General features: G+C 47.3%; 1 long non-coding RNA gene across 2 annotated transcripts in view; it reads left to right on the forward strand.

Annotated features, from left to right (window-relative positions):
• LOC148108832 (uncharacterized) overlaps positions 1–12,492 on the forward strand; it is a 38,620-nt gene extending 26,128 nt beyond the window's left edge. The window contains exons 3-5 of one of the 2 annotated variants that reach the window (XR_015726900.1): positions 7,228–7,264; positions 7,726–7,864; positions 11,986–12,492. This is a non-coding gene — a long non-coding RNA (uncharacterized LOC148108832). The remainder of the gene's footprint in view (positions 1–7,227; positions 7,265–7,725; positions 7,865–11,985) is intronic. The other variant, XR_015726901.1, reaches the window with a different exon arrangement.
• The last annotated feature ends 1,748 nt before the right edge of the window (positions 12,493–14,240 follow it).

Consider the following 14,240-nt stretch of genomic DNA (forward strand, 5'->3'; position numbering starts at 1 on the left):
TAAGTTAGGATCATCTACGTGTGGGTAAGTTTCTGAGCTTTCTGTTCTGTTCCACTGACCTGGTGTCTGTGTTTATGCCAGTACCATCCTGTTTTGATGACAACAGCTTTGTAATCTAGCTTGAAATCCAGGAGTGTGTTGACTGCAGCTTTCTTTCTCCAGGTTGCTTTGGGTATTTGGGGTCTTTTGTGATTCCATACAAGTTTGAGGACTGTTTTGTATTTGCTTGAATAATGCCACTGGAATTCAGATAGGGATTTCATCACGTGTCGATTGCTTTGGGTACGATGGACATGTTCACATAATTAACTCTTCCAGTTAAGGAGCATGGCGTATGCATCCATTTGTTTGTGTTGCCTTCCAAATCTTTGACCCATCCATTCTGCCCCCCTCGACACACATGTTTTTCATTTCTTTTCTGCCATTTGTTGAGTGTACTATGTCTTTCTCATTTTTGGTTACTTTTATTCCTAGATTTTTTTTTTGGTGGAATTATAAATGGCATTGCTTTTTAAATTTCTCTTTGTGAAAGTGTGTCATCAGTACACAGAAATGCAAGAAGTTGGGTCATCTGGGTGGCCCCATAGGTGAAGCGTCTGCCTTCAGCTCAGGTCATGATCCCAGAGTTCTGGGATCGAGCCCCGTGTTGGGCTCCCCGCTTAGCGAGGGTCTGCTCCTCCCTCTTTCTGACACTCCCCCTGCATGTGCTTTTTCTCTTCCTGTCAAATAAATAAATAAAATCTGAAAAAAAAAAATAAAGACAACAGGTCTCTGTATATTGACTTTATATCCTGCAGCTTTCTTGAATTTGTTTAAACTAACAGTTTTTTTGTGGAATTTTTCGGGATTTCATGTCATTTGCAAATAGTGACAGTTTTCCTGTATAGATTTCATATCTTTCTCTTTTTTTAAAATGATGTTAGTCACCCTACAGTACTTCATTTGGTTTTGATGTAGTGTTCCATGATTCATTGTTTGCATATAACACCTAGTGCTCATTATGACACGTGCCCTCCTTAATACCCATCGCCAGGATAACCCATTCCCCTATCCCTCCCTTTCTGCAACCTTCATTTTGTTTCCCAGTGTCAATAGTCTCTCATGGTTCATCTCCCCCTCTCATTCCCCCCCTTCACTTTTCCCTTCCTTCTTCTAATGTCCTCCATGCTACTCCTTCCATTCCACATAGGAGTCAAACCTTATGATAATTGTCTTTCTCTGCTTGACTTAATTTCACTTAGCATAATCCCCTCCTGGTCCATCCACGTTGGTGCAAATGGTGGGTATTCATCCTTTCTGATGACTGAGTAATATTCCATTGTATAGATGAACCACATCTTCTTTGTCCATTCATCTGCTGAAGGACATCTTGGCTCCTTCCACAGTTTGGCTATTATGGACATTGCTGCTATGAACATTGGGATATAGGTGCCCCTTCTTTTCATTACTCTGTGTCTATGGGGTAAATACCCAGTAGTGCAATTGGTGGGTCGTAGGATAGCTCTGTGTTTAATGTCTTGAGGAACCTCCATATTGTTCAAAAGTGGCTATACCAGCTTGAATTCTCACGAGTAGTGTAAGAGGGCTCCCCTTTCTCCACATCCTCTCTGACTTTTTGTAATTTCCTGTCTTGTTAATTTTTTTTCAAGATTTTATATATTTATTCCACAGAGATTGAGACAGCCAGCGAGAGAGGGAACACAAGCAGGGGGAGTGGGAGAGGAAGAAGTAGGCTCATAGCGGAGGAGCCTGATGTGGGGCTCGATCCCATAATGCCAGGATCACGCCCTGAGCCGAAGGCAGACGCTTAACCTCTGTGCCACCCAGGTGCTCCCTGCCTTGATAATTTTAACCATTCTAACTGGCGTAAGGTGGTATCTCATTGTCGTTTTGATTTGTATTTGCCTGATGGCAAGTGATGTGGAGCATTTTTTCATGTGTCTCTTGGCCATTTGTATGTCTTCTCTGGAGAAGTATCTCTTTGTGTCTTCTGTCCATTTTTTGGGTGTCGAGTTTGAGGAGTTCTTTATAGATCTTGGATACCAGCCCTTTATCTGTAATATCATTTGCAGATATCTTCTTCGATTCCATAGGTTGCCCTTTTGTTTTGTTGATCGTTTGCTTTGCCATGCAGAAGCTTTTTATCCTGATGAAGTGCCAATAGTTCATTTTTGCTTTTATTTCCTTTGCCTTTAGAGACATGGCTTGCAAGAAGTTGTTGTGTCCAAGGTTGAAGAGTTCTTTTGATTTTGATATGATACAGGAATCCATTATCTTTCTTTCCTGATTGTATTCGAGTCCTCTGTCTTTCTTGGTGAGTCTAGCTAAGTTTGTCAGTTTTGTTTATCTTTCCAAAAAACGCAGCTCTCATTTTCATTGTTTTTGTTTTTTTGGTCTTTTTAGTCTCTGTTGGATTTATTTATGCATTCCTTTTTGTTATTTCCTTATTTCTACTAATTTGGGGCTTTGTTGTTTTATTTTCTACTTCTTTACCACATTAATCAGGTTGTTTATTGGAGAGCATTCTCATGGATTGATGAAGGCTTGAATTTCTATGAATGTCCCCCATAAAGCTACTTTTGCTGCATCCCATAAGTTTTTGTAAGTTGTCTTTTTCATCAGTGTCAAGGTACTTCTAAAATTTTTTTTTGATTTCTTCTTTGCCTGCTGGTTGTTCAGTAGCATGTTGTTAAATCTCCACAGATTTATTTAAGATTATTTAAGTATCCTACAGAGAGTGAGACAGTGAGAGAGGGAACGCAAGCAGGGGGGTGGGAGAGGGAGAAGCGGGCTTCCCGCTGAGCAAGGAGCCTGATTCCAGGCTAAATCCCAGGATCCTGGGATCAGGACCTGAGCTGAAGGCAGATCCTTAACAACTGAGCCACCCAGGCCCCCCAATCTCCACCTATTTTTGACTGTCCCATTTTTTTCTTGAGACTGATTTCTAGTTTCATATCATCGTGGTTGGACAAGATTTGAAGCAGAAGGTGAAGAGAGCATTCAGATGAAAGGTTTGTTTCCTGGAGGGTTTTCTGAGGGCAGACCATGAGTTCCGTGGGACGGAGGAAGGTTTTGTGAGACGGGGGGTGGGGTTAACCCTTGTTAGAATTACTGACTACTACCATGCAGGCTGTGTGCTACTGTTCACACCGTAGTCCTGATGGACTTGTACTTCATTAGAAATATTTTCTAGGAGGTGTAGGCATAGCCTTCTCTTAAAGAAAGGTGCCATGTGGGTTCATGGCATGACCCCAGGTCAGCAACCAGGATGTATGGTATTGTGGGGGTCAGAACCAGGCTTTCTGTGGGAAGTGACAGAAATAGGGCATGGTGAGCTCCATGACCATAGGCGAGGTCCCGAGTGACCCACTGGGTGTTGGGTTCTGTGGATCTGTCTCATCAGGGGCTGTGGAATTCAGCGACACCCTCCTGTCTGTGGAGTTGTGTGGAGACAGGTAGACATCAGTCTCTGGCCAGGCATGATGGTCTCCCTGGACTGCCACCAGAGGGGCAGCGTGCAGGGGAGCCACTGCTTGGTTTCCAGGAAAGCTGACCAGGGTCTGTGACCGTGATTCCTAGCAGCTGCAAGGGGAGAGGAGGCCGGGGGTGGTGCACACTTCCTAGGGCTGTGGTCAGGACTAGTCTGGAGCCCACTGAAGTCAGCCACACCTGGCACAGAAGGCACCCAGTCAGTGTAGCTGTGGGCACCGTTCCCATGGCACTTTCGTGCCGGCTCCCATGCTGCCACCTCCTGCTTTTCATCATCATCTTCAAGGTCATGTGCCTCTGCTCTTGCCCTATGGCCTCCAGGGTATTGCCCGTCCTCCGTCTGGCCCTTGTCCCTGGTGCCCTGTGCAGTCCTATGCCAGGGTAGCCTTCTTGAGATGCACCTCTGGCCCTGTCAGTCCCCTGAAGGAACACTTCCATGGATCCTCCATGAGGTGAAGACGATGCCCTGCCCTGGAAGGGGCTGCAGGTCCCCAATCAGGAGAGCCATGTCTCCCTTTTCAGCCTGGCCTGCCCTCCTCGCAGTCCTCTTTGGGAAGCTCTCCCCACTTCCTGAGATGACAGCTCTGAACTTAAAAACGAACATTGTTTTATATTTCTCTATGCCTTAGTTCATCCATGGCATGTCTTTCAAACCAGTTAGCATGTTTTCAGCAGTCCTGGGGGGCTGTCTGCTCAAGGAGAGGATGACTTGGGAGGGGTAGCCTTGCCTCTCACCTCACTCAGCATGTCCCTGAGCCCTGAAGCCAGCTGTCCCACTGAGGGTTGAGGGACCCGAGCCAGCCCATCCTGAGCCAAGGCTGTGTCAGCTGTGTAGACTGACGTGTGCCAGGAGCGGTGGGCAGATGGCATGGTCGAGGGGCAGGCAGTGTCTCCTTCTCATTCCTTCCTTCCCTCCCTTCCTCCCTCCCTCCCTCCCTCCCTCCCTCCCTCCCTCCCTCCCTCCCTCCCTCCCTCCCTCCCAGAGGTAGCTCAGAGCAGCCTCCAAGCCCTGCATATCCAGATCCCTTGACCTGTGCCTCCTGTGTTCACCTGGTGACCTTGGAGTTTCCCATGGATTCTACCTCCCATACCTGCTCCCGTAGGAGTTCCTGGATCAGGGGAGGGGTCGTACCCTTGTCTGTATTTGGTCCTCTTCCTGTCCCGCACTGAGCTCACCCACCTTTGCATCTTCCATGTATGTGCTTGTGAACAAGCCCATCCACACAGAACCTATTAGCCAAATGGATCCAGGTAATGACCATTGAATTAGAGATCCAGGATATATAACAAACCCACTCTGAAACCTGTCCCACAGTCTGTGACTATCTCACACTAAAACAGAAAGTATAACAGCTTTCTGGATTGTGATGTGGCATCTGTCTCTGCTTCCAATCTTGAATGCATAGGTGCTGAGCCTGGACAGAAAAGGACCATGGCTCCTGTGGGCTGGGATCCACAGGTAAAGTGTAAGAACTCAGTGAAATTTGAATTTGAGGCATAGAGGGAATCATTATTGTAGAGTGAATCCTCCCAAGTAGGGCTTATGCACATTGCACAGCAGAAGCTTTTTCAAATAGGTTACTGAAAGAAAAATATTTTTGAAAAATTTATTTTAATCCCAGTAGAGCTAACATACAGTGTTAACGTTAGTTTCAGGTGTACAGTAGAGTGATTCAGTAATTCTGTATATTACTCAGTGGTCATCAATAAAAGTGTCCTCTTAATCTGCTTCATATATTTCACTCATCCCTCCATCCACCTCCCCTCTGGTAACCATCCGTTTGTTCTCTATTGCTAAGAGTCTGTATTTTGGTTTGTCTCTTTTTCTCCTTTATGTATGTATGTTTGTGCCTTAAATTCCATGTAAGAGTGACGTCATATGGTATTTGTCTTTCTTTGACTGATTTCATTTAGGGTAATACTCTCTAGCTCCATCCATGTGGCTGCAAATGGCAAGGTTGCATTCTTTTTATGGCCAAGTAATATTCCACTGTGTGTGTGTGTGTGTGTGTGTGTGTGTGTGTGTGTGAGAATACACACATCTGTCATCTCATTTATCAATTTTTCAACAGACACTTGGGTTGCTTCCATATTGTGATATTGTAAATAATGGTGCAAGAAACATAGGGGTGCACGTATCCTTTTAAGTTACTGTTTTCATAGTCTTTGGGTAAATACCAGTAGAGTGATTGTTGGATCGTAGGGTAGTTCTATATTTAATTTTTTGAGGAACCTTCATACTGTTTTCCACGGTGGCCACCACAGTTTGCATTCCCACCCACAGTTCACGAGGATTCCCCTTATCCACATCCTCCCAACACCTGCTCTTTCTTGTGCTTTTGATGTTAGCCATTCTGACAGGTGTGAGGTAATACCTCATTGTCCTTTGCATTTACATTTTCCTGATGATGGGTGATGGTTAACATCTTTTCACGGGATTGTTGGCCGTTTGTATTTCTTCTTTGGAGAAATGTCTGTTCATGTCTTCTGCCTATATTTTAACTGGCTTATTTGTTTTTGGGGGGTCGAGTCGTATCAGTTCTATATGTTTTGGACACTATCCCTTTATTTCATATGATCTTTGCAAATATCTTCTCCTTTTGAGTAGGTTGTCTTATTATTACGTTTTCATTGTTCTTCTGCTGTGTGGAAAGTTTTTTATTTTGCTGTATTCCCAATAGTTTATTTTTGCTTTCGTTTCCTTTGCCTCAGGAGACAGTCTAGAAAAATGCTGGTACAGTCCATGTCAAGAAGTTACTGTCTGCCCTCCTTTTTTTTCTTTTTTTAAAGATTTTTATTTATTTATTTGACAGAGAGACAGCCAGCGAGAGAGGGAACACAAGCAGGGGGAGTGGGAGAGGAAGAAGCAGACTCATAGCAGAGGAGCCTGATGTGGGGCTCGATCCCAGAACGCTGGGATCACGCCCTGAGCCAAAGGCAGACGCTTAATGACTATGCCACCCAGGTGTCCCCTACTGTTTGGCCTCTTGTAGGATTTTTATGGATTCAGGTCTCACACTGAGCTCTTGAAACTGTTTTGTGTTTGTCTGTATGATGTAAGAAGCAGTCTAATTTCATTCTTTGTGCGTAGCTGTCTAGTTTTCCCAACACCATTTGTTGTAGAGACTGTCCTTTTCCCTTTTGATATTGTTGCCTGCTTTGTGGAAGATTCATCGACCACATAATTGTGGGTTTATGCCTGAATCTATCCTGTTCCCTTGGTCACTGTGTCTATTTTTGTGTCGTACTCTCTTGTTAGGATGACTGCCGCTTTGTAGTATAACTTGAAATCTGGAATTGTGAGTCCTCCAGCTTTGTTTTTCTTTTCCACATTGCATTGGCTGTTCAGTATCTTTAGGGGTTCCATACAGATTTTTAGGATTGTTTGAGTTCTTTTATTTTTTAATTTAAATTCCATTAGCCAACTTACAGTACATCATTAGTTTCAGATGTAGTCTTCAATAAATCATCAGTCGTGTGTAACACCCAGTGCTCATTTAATCATGTGACCTCCTTAATGCCCCTCACCCAGTTACCCCCCCCCCCCCCAAGTCTCCTCCAGCAATCATCAGTTTGTTGCGATAGTTAAGAGTCTATCATGGTTTTTCTCCCTCTCTGATGACTTCCCATTCTATTTTCCCTCCCTTCCCCTATGGTCTTCTTCCCTGTTTCTGATATTCCACATAGGAGTGAAAGCATATGATCATTGTCTTTCTCTCATTGACTTATTTCCCTCAGCATAATACCCTCCAGCTCTACCCAGGTCGGTGTGATGGTAAGTATTCATCCTTTCTAATGGCTAATATTCCATTGTATATATGAACCGCATCTTCTTTATCCATTCATCTGTCCACGGTCATCTGCACTCTTTCCACAGTTTGTCTATTATGGATATTGCTGCTATGAACACTGGGGTGCATGTGTCCCGTCTTCACTACCTCTGTCTCTTTGGGGTAAATACCCAGTAGTGCAATTGCTGGGACATAGGGTAGCTTTATTTATAACTTCTTGAGGAAACTCCGTACCATTTTCAAGAGTGGCTGTACCGGACTGCATTCGCACAGGGGTGTAAGAGGGTTCCCGTTTCTCCACATCCTCTCCAACATGTATAGTTTCATGTCTTCTTATTTTTAGATATTCGGCCTCGTGTGATATGGCATCTATAGGGGTTTAGATTTGCATTTCCCTGAAGCCAAGTGATATGAAGCATTTATGCATGTATCTTTTGGTCACCAGTACGTCGTCATCAGTGAAATGACTTCCCATTTTAATCCATCTCAAGACCTAAAGCTGGGTAAGGCACTGAAGCTGGATGATGCCATCGGTTGGAATTGTGGAGAATTTCAAAAGATCTCCATGGAGAGCAAGTTTAAAGGTCAGTGTGAAGCTACTAATTGGATCCGGGGAGATCTCTGAAAGTGGGGGTTCCCTGGGATGGGCTGAGGGGGGCCCTCTGATTTTCCTGCTATGAATCCTTGCTGCAGCCCCAAACGGACGGTTTCCTGCTATGGGGCAGACTGAGTCCTCTAGTCGTGCAGAGGTGAGCCCAATACCTGCTGCCTTGGAGGCAGGCAAAGGGGGAGGGGACCCTTAGCAGAAGACCCAGGGTTAGGTTAGGCCTCAAGAGACAGCAGGTCCAAACTTCCCAGTGCTCAAAGAACTCCCAGGCTGACTGAGATGAGGGCACAAGGGCAGGTGAGTGTGAGCCTTGAGGTTTCACCTGGAAGGGCCCACAAATGTCGGGGTTCACCAGAAGGGGCCCTTAAGGGGTGCCCCAATTCTCTTGCCCTGAATGCTCTGTTGTGCCCCAAAATGGTACGGTTTCCTGTGGGCTGCAGGCTGAGTCCTATGGTGGGGCTTGGGTGTCCCCAATCCCCCGGAGTTGGGTGCCAGGACCCTGGGGAGGGGCCCCTCTGCGGCCAACCTAGGGTAAGGGTTAGGGTCCAGGAGCCCGGCAGGGCCTATCTGCAGGCTGTGCGGCAAGCTCCACGGAGGCCTGAGATGAGGGCGTGGGGGAGGGTGAGCATGGGCCTCAGGGTTGGGGCACGGGGGACTGACGAAGGTCGGGATGGGCTCCGGGGGCCTCCCCAAGTTCTCGTGCCGTGTATGCTCCGTAGTGCCCCAAGGGGCACGGTTTCCTGCGGGGTGGCAGACTGAGTCCTGTGGTGGGGTTCAGGTGTCCCGAATTCCCGCGGCTGCGGCTCCAGGCTCCTGGGGAGGGGCCCCTCCACAGATGAACTAGGGTTAGGGTTGGGGCCCAGGAGCCCCGCAGGCCGAATCTGCCTGCTATGTGGTGAACTCCGGCACGGGCTGAGGTGAGGGCGTGGGGTGGGGTGAGCATGGGCTTCAGGGTTGGGGCTTGGGAATTGCCGAAGTTCGCCGGGGGCCCTCCCGGTTCACCCGCCCTGAATGCTCTAAGGCCTCCCAAGGGGCATGGTTTCCTGCGGGGTGGCAGGCTTTGTCCTGCAGTGGGGCTCAGGTGTCCCCAGTCCCCGGGGCTGCAGTGCCAGGCCCCTGGGGAGGGGCCCTCCGTGGCCGACCTAGGGTCAGGGTTAGGCCCCAGGAGCCCAGCAGGCCTGATCTGCCAGCTGTGTTGTGAGCTCGGTGGCGGGCTGAGGGGAGGGCGCGGGGCAGGGTGAGCATGGGCCTCAGGGTTGGGGCTCGGGGGCCGCCGAGGATCGCTGGGGGCTCAGGGGGGCCCTCCCGGTTCTCCTGCACGGGATGCTCTGCGGGGCCCCAAGGGCACGGTTTCCTGCGGGGTGGCAGGCTGAGTCCCGCGGTGGGGCTCAGCTGTCCTCAATCCCTGGGGTTAGGGTTAGGATTTAGGGGTAAGGGGTTAGGGGTTAGGGTTAGGGGTTAGGGTTAGGGTAAGGGTAGGGTTAGGGTTTAGGGTTCGGGTTAGGGGTTCGGGTTTCGGGTTTAGGGTTAGGGCTAGGGTTAGGGGTTAGGGTTTGGGGTTTCGGGTTAGGGGTCAGGGGTCAGGGGTCAGGGTTTATGCCTAATGGGCTCACTTTCCCCTCCTCCATGTCTCTGGGCTACCACATTGGACAGGAATTACCCAGAGTCACACATGAGTCATGGCCTGAGTTGGAGTCTTTTTCTTCTGTCCCTCAGTCCTGGGCTCTAACAGAAGAAGAGTCAGATATCCTTCTGGGCACTGATTGTTTTAAACACAACTGCACTCCAGTCAAGGGCTGTGCAGAGCTTATACTGGTTCCTGATCCCACTCTGCCTGGGCTGCTCCAGGTTCCAGCACAGCCCTGACCCACGAGAGCATGCAGCAGACATGTATGGATCCATACAGGAACGGGTGCAGAGGCCTACCTGCTCCCGTATACAGCCTTCTTGTGGGGCTGGTGGGGCCCTCTTGCAACTGGCTGGATCCTTGGTCCTATCTGAGTGATCAGCAGTAGACAGTCAGGTCTCAGAAAGGGCAACCTTTGGCCTCCAACCATCCAGGCAGACATCTATGGTCCTCCAGCTCAGGCCAGTCTGGATCTTGACCACCCCCAGCAGGTTACTGAGCTGACTGTGCTCCTGGCAATGTAACAGGTCCATGGGCAGTGTAGACAGCCCCATGGGATGTTTCCATTCCTAACATTTGTGTGCTTGAGACAAGCACCTCCTCCCTCACAGCCTCTGAGCCTGCTAAGAGTGGTAATAATCCTCCAAATACAGAGTGTGGCTCTGGGTACAACAGCCATACAACAGACTGGCCTGGCAGTCCTTTGGCCTCCAGTTATAATGCAAATATTTGACATGCATACTTGTTAGGAATCAAGGATATAGGGGGGTGCCTGGGTGGCTCAGTCGTTAAGCATCTGCCTTTGGCTCAGGGTGCGATCCTGGCGTTCTGGGATCAAGCCCCATATCAGGCTCCTCTGCTGGAAGCCTGCTTCTTCCTCTCCCACTCCCCCTGCCTGTGTTCCCTCTCTTGCTGGCTGTCTCTCTCTCTGTCAAATAAATAAATAAAATCTTAAAAAAAAAAGGAATCAAGGATATAGGAACAACTGTGTGTCCCAGCAGGCAGTATCTCACTGAGACTGCATGCATGACCCAGAGTCTGTGGCCTTTGAACAGCCTGCCAAGTGTGGATTCTGTGCTGTGGGATAATCCTTGAGCTTCCCACTGCTTCATTGAGCAATAATTTCCTCACCATCTACACATTTGGTCTCTGCTCTTTGTAAAAGAGAGAGAAGAGACTGGAAAATGAGCCAGTTTGTTCTTTGGGGATGGGTGATTAATGTGGGGGCAGGTGTCACTCCAGGGCTCCCTCCTCCCAGGGACACGAGTGAGGTCTGTGTGCTTTCCAGTCTCTGAGACGAGAGGACCCAGTGCCCAGGGCAGGAGTCTTGTTTCCCACCAACAGCAAAGTTGCTTTTTCAGCAAGTGGAAGAGCGTCTTGCCATCGTGGGAGAACAGTAGGAACACTGGATGGGCGGCTGCAGCCCTGACCCTAAGTGACCCCTTCCTTCCCTGGGCTTCAGGTTCCATAGCCGCGCAGTCTGCCACCAGTGATGTGGAATCTGCTGCTTTCCCAGCCTGGCATCCATTCTCACGTCCAAGTCCAGCATCTCAGCTTGCCTTTGGGAACCGCATCTCGCCTGCCTCCCATCCAAACAGTTCCAGAGGGCAGACCCCACTCTCCACCCACCTCAGAGATGGGCGTATGATCCAAGTCTACCCAACCCCATGCTCTGTTCTCTGGGTGCTCTAATGGCTTCAAGGATGAGAGTGTGACCCAAGCTGGGCCAAAGACACTGAAAGTCATGACTTTACATGGAAACCAAGGGAAAGAGAAACCCTTCCCAGTAGAACGGATGGTGAGTGGGTGTCAGCCTGGAGTTGTGGGAGGCCCCAGATGCAGTGAGAGAGACTGTGCCTGGGAATGGGGCCACCCCAGAGCACTTAGCAGGATGATTGTCAGCCTCTGGACCTGCCAGTCCAAAACCACTGCTAACTTGTCTCTTGCAAGTATTAACATATTTCTACCATTAAAATATATTAACTTCTTTTACTTCAGTGTGTCCAGTCCCTTGTCATCCAAAGTGCTAGGTGACACATCAGCATTGACAATCCCTGAGACTCCCCGTGCACGTGTCCTCACTGGGAGGAGCATGGCTGGGGGAGAGGAAGACAGTGAGTGAGGTCAGATCTCAGCGGAGCTCCAGAATAGTTCTGTCCCTGTTCCTTCTCTGTCCCCAGAGAGGAAAACCCCAGAACAGTTAGAGGAGAATCAGCACGAGGAAGAGGCCCTGGATGGCTAATTGGTCTGCTTGTTTTTTCCTTATTTTAGGGTCTATTTTGTTAATGTGCATTTTTATTAGGAAACCACCCATTTCCTCTAGGTTTTCAGTCTGATGTAAGAGGTTTCTCTTATTTAACCTTTAAATTTGTCATAAATTGTCACAATTAATGAACAAATGTTGATACGTTATTATTTACTGAAGTCCATACTTATCCAGGTTCCCTCTGTTCTACCTTTTCTGGTTCCAGGATCCCATGAGGGCACCCCGTGACATGTGGTCGTCATGTCTCTTTAGGCTCTGCTTGGCTGTGACTTGTCTTGTTTTGATGACCTGGATGGTGTTGGGAAGGACTGGTCAGGCATTTTGTACATAGACCTGCATTGGGATTTACTTGTTTTTCTCATGGTTAGACGGGGGTTGTGGTTTTCAGGGAAGCGGATCACAGAGGTAAAGTGCTCTGTCATCACTGTACAGCAAGGAACACTTGTCACTGTCTGTGTTAACCTTGGTCACCTGGCTGAGGCTGTGTTGGTCGGGCTTCCCCACCATGAAGTTACTTTCCCAGGTGCCTATGGTGTGTCCTCGTGAGCAGGAAGACACTGTGCGGAGCCCACACACTGTAGGAGAGGGGAGTCAGCTGCACCTCCTTGATGGGTAGCTGAGTGTCTGTCTATATTTATTATTTGGAATTCTGTTAGAAGAGGTCTATTCAACCCCAATTGTAAAAACCTGTGTAATCTGTTAATAAAAAATACAACTGAGTAATTTAAAAGATCACATTGCCTTACTGAACAATTCATGAATTAGGCAGCATCCCATCTAGCAAATAGAAAGGACCTCCTTTGAGCTGCACAGAAGGAAAGGCTTTTAAAAGCAGACAGGGAATTGAAAAAATGAAATCGTTAGCAAACAATGCATTGTTTAAGGCAGGGTTGCCCTCCTAAGGGGAACAGAAGGGACCATTCAGTACATATTCCAGGTTGACTGGTTAAAGTTTACATGGAGGTGGGGGTGTGTGAAACTGCAGTTGGGTTAGGTGGTAAGACCTCGTTTGCTGACCTGGGTCTCTTAATGTTAAGTGACTGTATTTGGGGCCTGTGGTTTCTTTTTAACAAATCATTTGTTTTTTACCAGTGCTTTCCATTGTCTCCTGTTTTCTGTGGACATCATTCCATCTTTGTGGGGTTTTCTCTGGTACTTCTTTACTTTCTGATACTTCAAGATTATCCTGGCTCCTATATTTACAGTCTCAGTCCTACTATTAGCAATATCTTAGAAGAGCTCTGGCTCCTTTTATTAGAGAATGGTATTAAAGTCTTACCTGTGGGAACTGAATGTGCTCAGCAGACAATGGAAGGCAATATATGCACGTATTCCAACCAATGTAAACACACCTAATTAAAGATGTCCATGTGGTACTGTCTGTATCCGTATTGAGCCGAAGATGAGTTCATGCTGATGTCTCCAACCTGGTTGTATTGTGATATTCTTCCTTGGCTGATCTGTAACTTTCTACTCCAACAGTGACAAACTGGCTCTCACCACCTGCCATGTATTTAATTCACTGCCCCATTCCAGATTACAGATGGGGAGTTTTCAGATCGGTTAGCTACCACCCTGATGGGAAAGAACTTTTTCCTTTAGTCTACAGATTCCACTCGTTTCCAAAGTTTACTTAGGTCAGCATCTTTTGCCATACAACCTGCAGTGGGTGTTTTTTCATACATTTCCAGTACAGTTAGAGTCTTTGTCATTTTCTGTATCCCACTGAAGGGGCAGAAGAAAGTTTGCTCATTTCAAGGTTCTTTCAGTTGGATTGGGAATTATGCATTGACATGAAACAGATTAACAGGAGGGAAAAACCCACAAAGTTTCATCATGTACACATGATTAAATGACGAAGGCAGGCAGGTTTTATACTTTGTGGACAAAGAGAAAATAAATCTGTGAGAAATTCACAGAAGAAGGAAAACAACCTTGGGAGCTTCAATTAGTAAGGAATTCTAAACAGAATTCAGGCTGGGGTAGTAAGTTAGTCAAAAGTAACAAGGGTTGTTTATGCAGCCTTCTGGGCTCTAAATTTCCCATCTCTGGTGATTAGGAAGTCTTTTCACCTCCTGGTACAGGGAGATCTTCATGTGCAGATAGATTTCCTGCTTCCAGGGGGACAGAGGAGGGTTTGAGTGTCCCTCTTACATAGGCTGTCTCTTAAGTAACTTTTATTTAAAATATCTATATGTCAAAGTGGCAGATTTGGGGCAGCCTTCCCTTGGCCCCTACACCATGCTGTGACACTCCCACATCCTTAGTAACTATTTCAGTAGCTTATGATTTACTCTTGGGGATGTAAACATGTTTGTTTGTGTTTTTTAAAGATTTTATTTTTAAGTAATCTCCACACCCAACATGGGGCTCGAACTTACAACCCCGAGATCAATAGTTGCATGCTCCACCGACTGAGCCAGCCAGGTGCCCCAAAATGTTTGGATTTTGGCAAATGAA

Source organism: Ursus americanus, chromosome 16 (assembly GCF_024610735.1).
Source record: "Ursus americanus isolate L20-20 chromosome 16, mUrsAme1.1.p, whole genome shotgun sequence".
In the NCBI taxonomy this organism is placed as follows: domain Eukaryota; kingdom Metazoa; phylum Chordata; class Mammalia; order Carnivora; family Ursidae; genus Ursus; species Ursus americanus.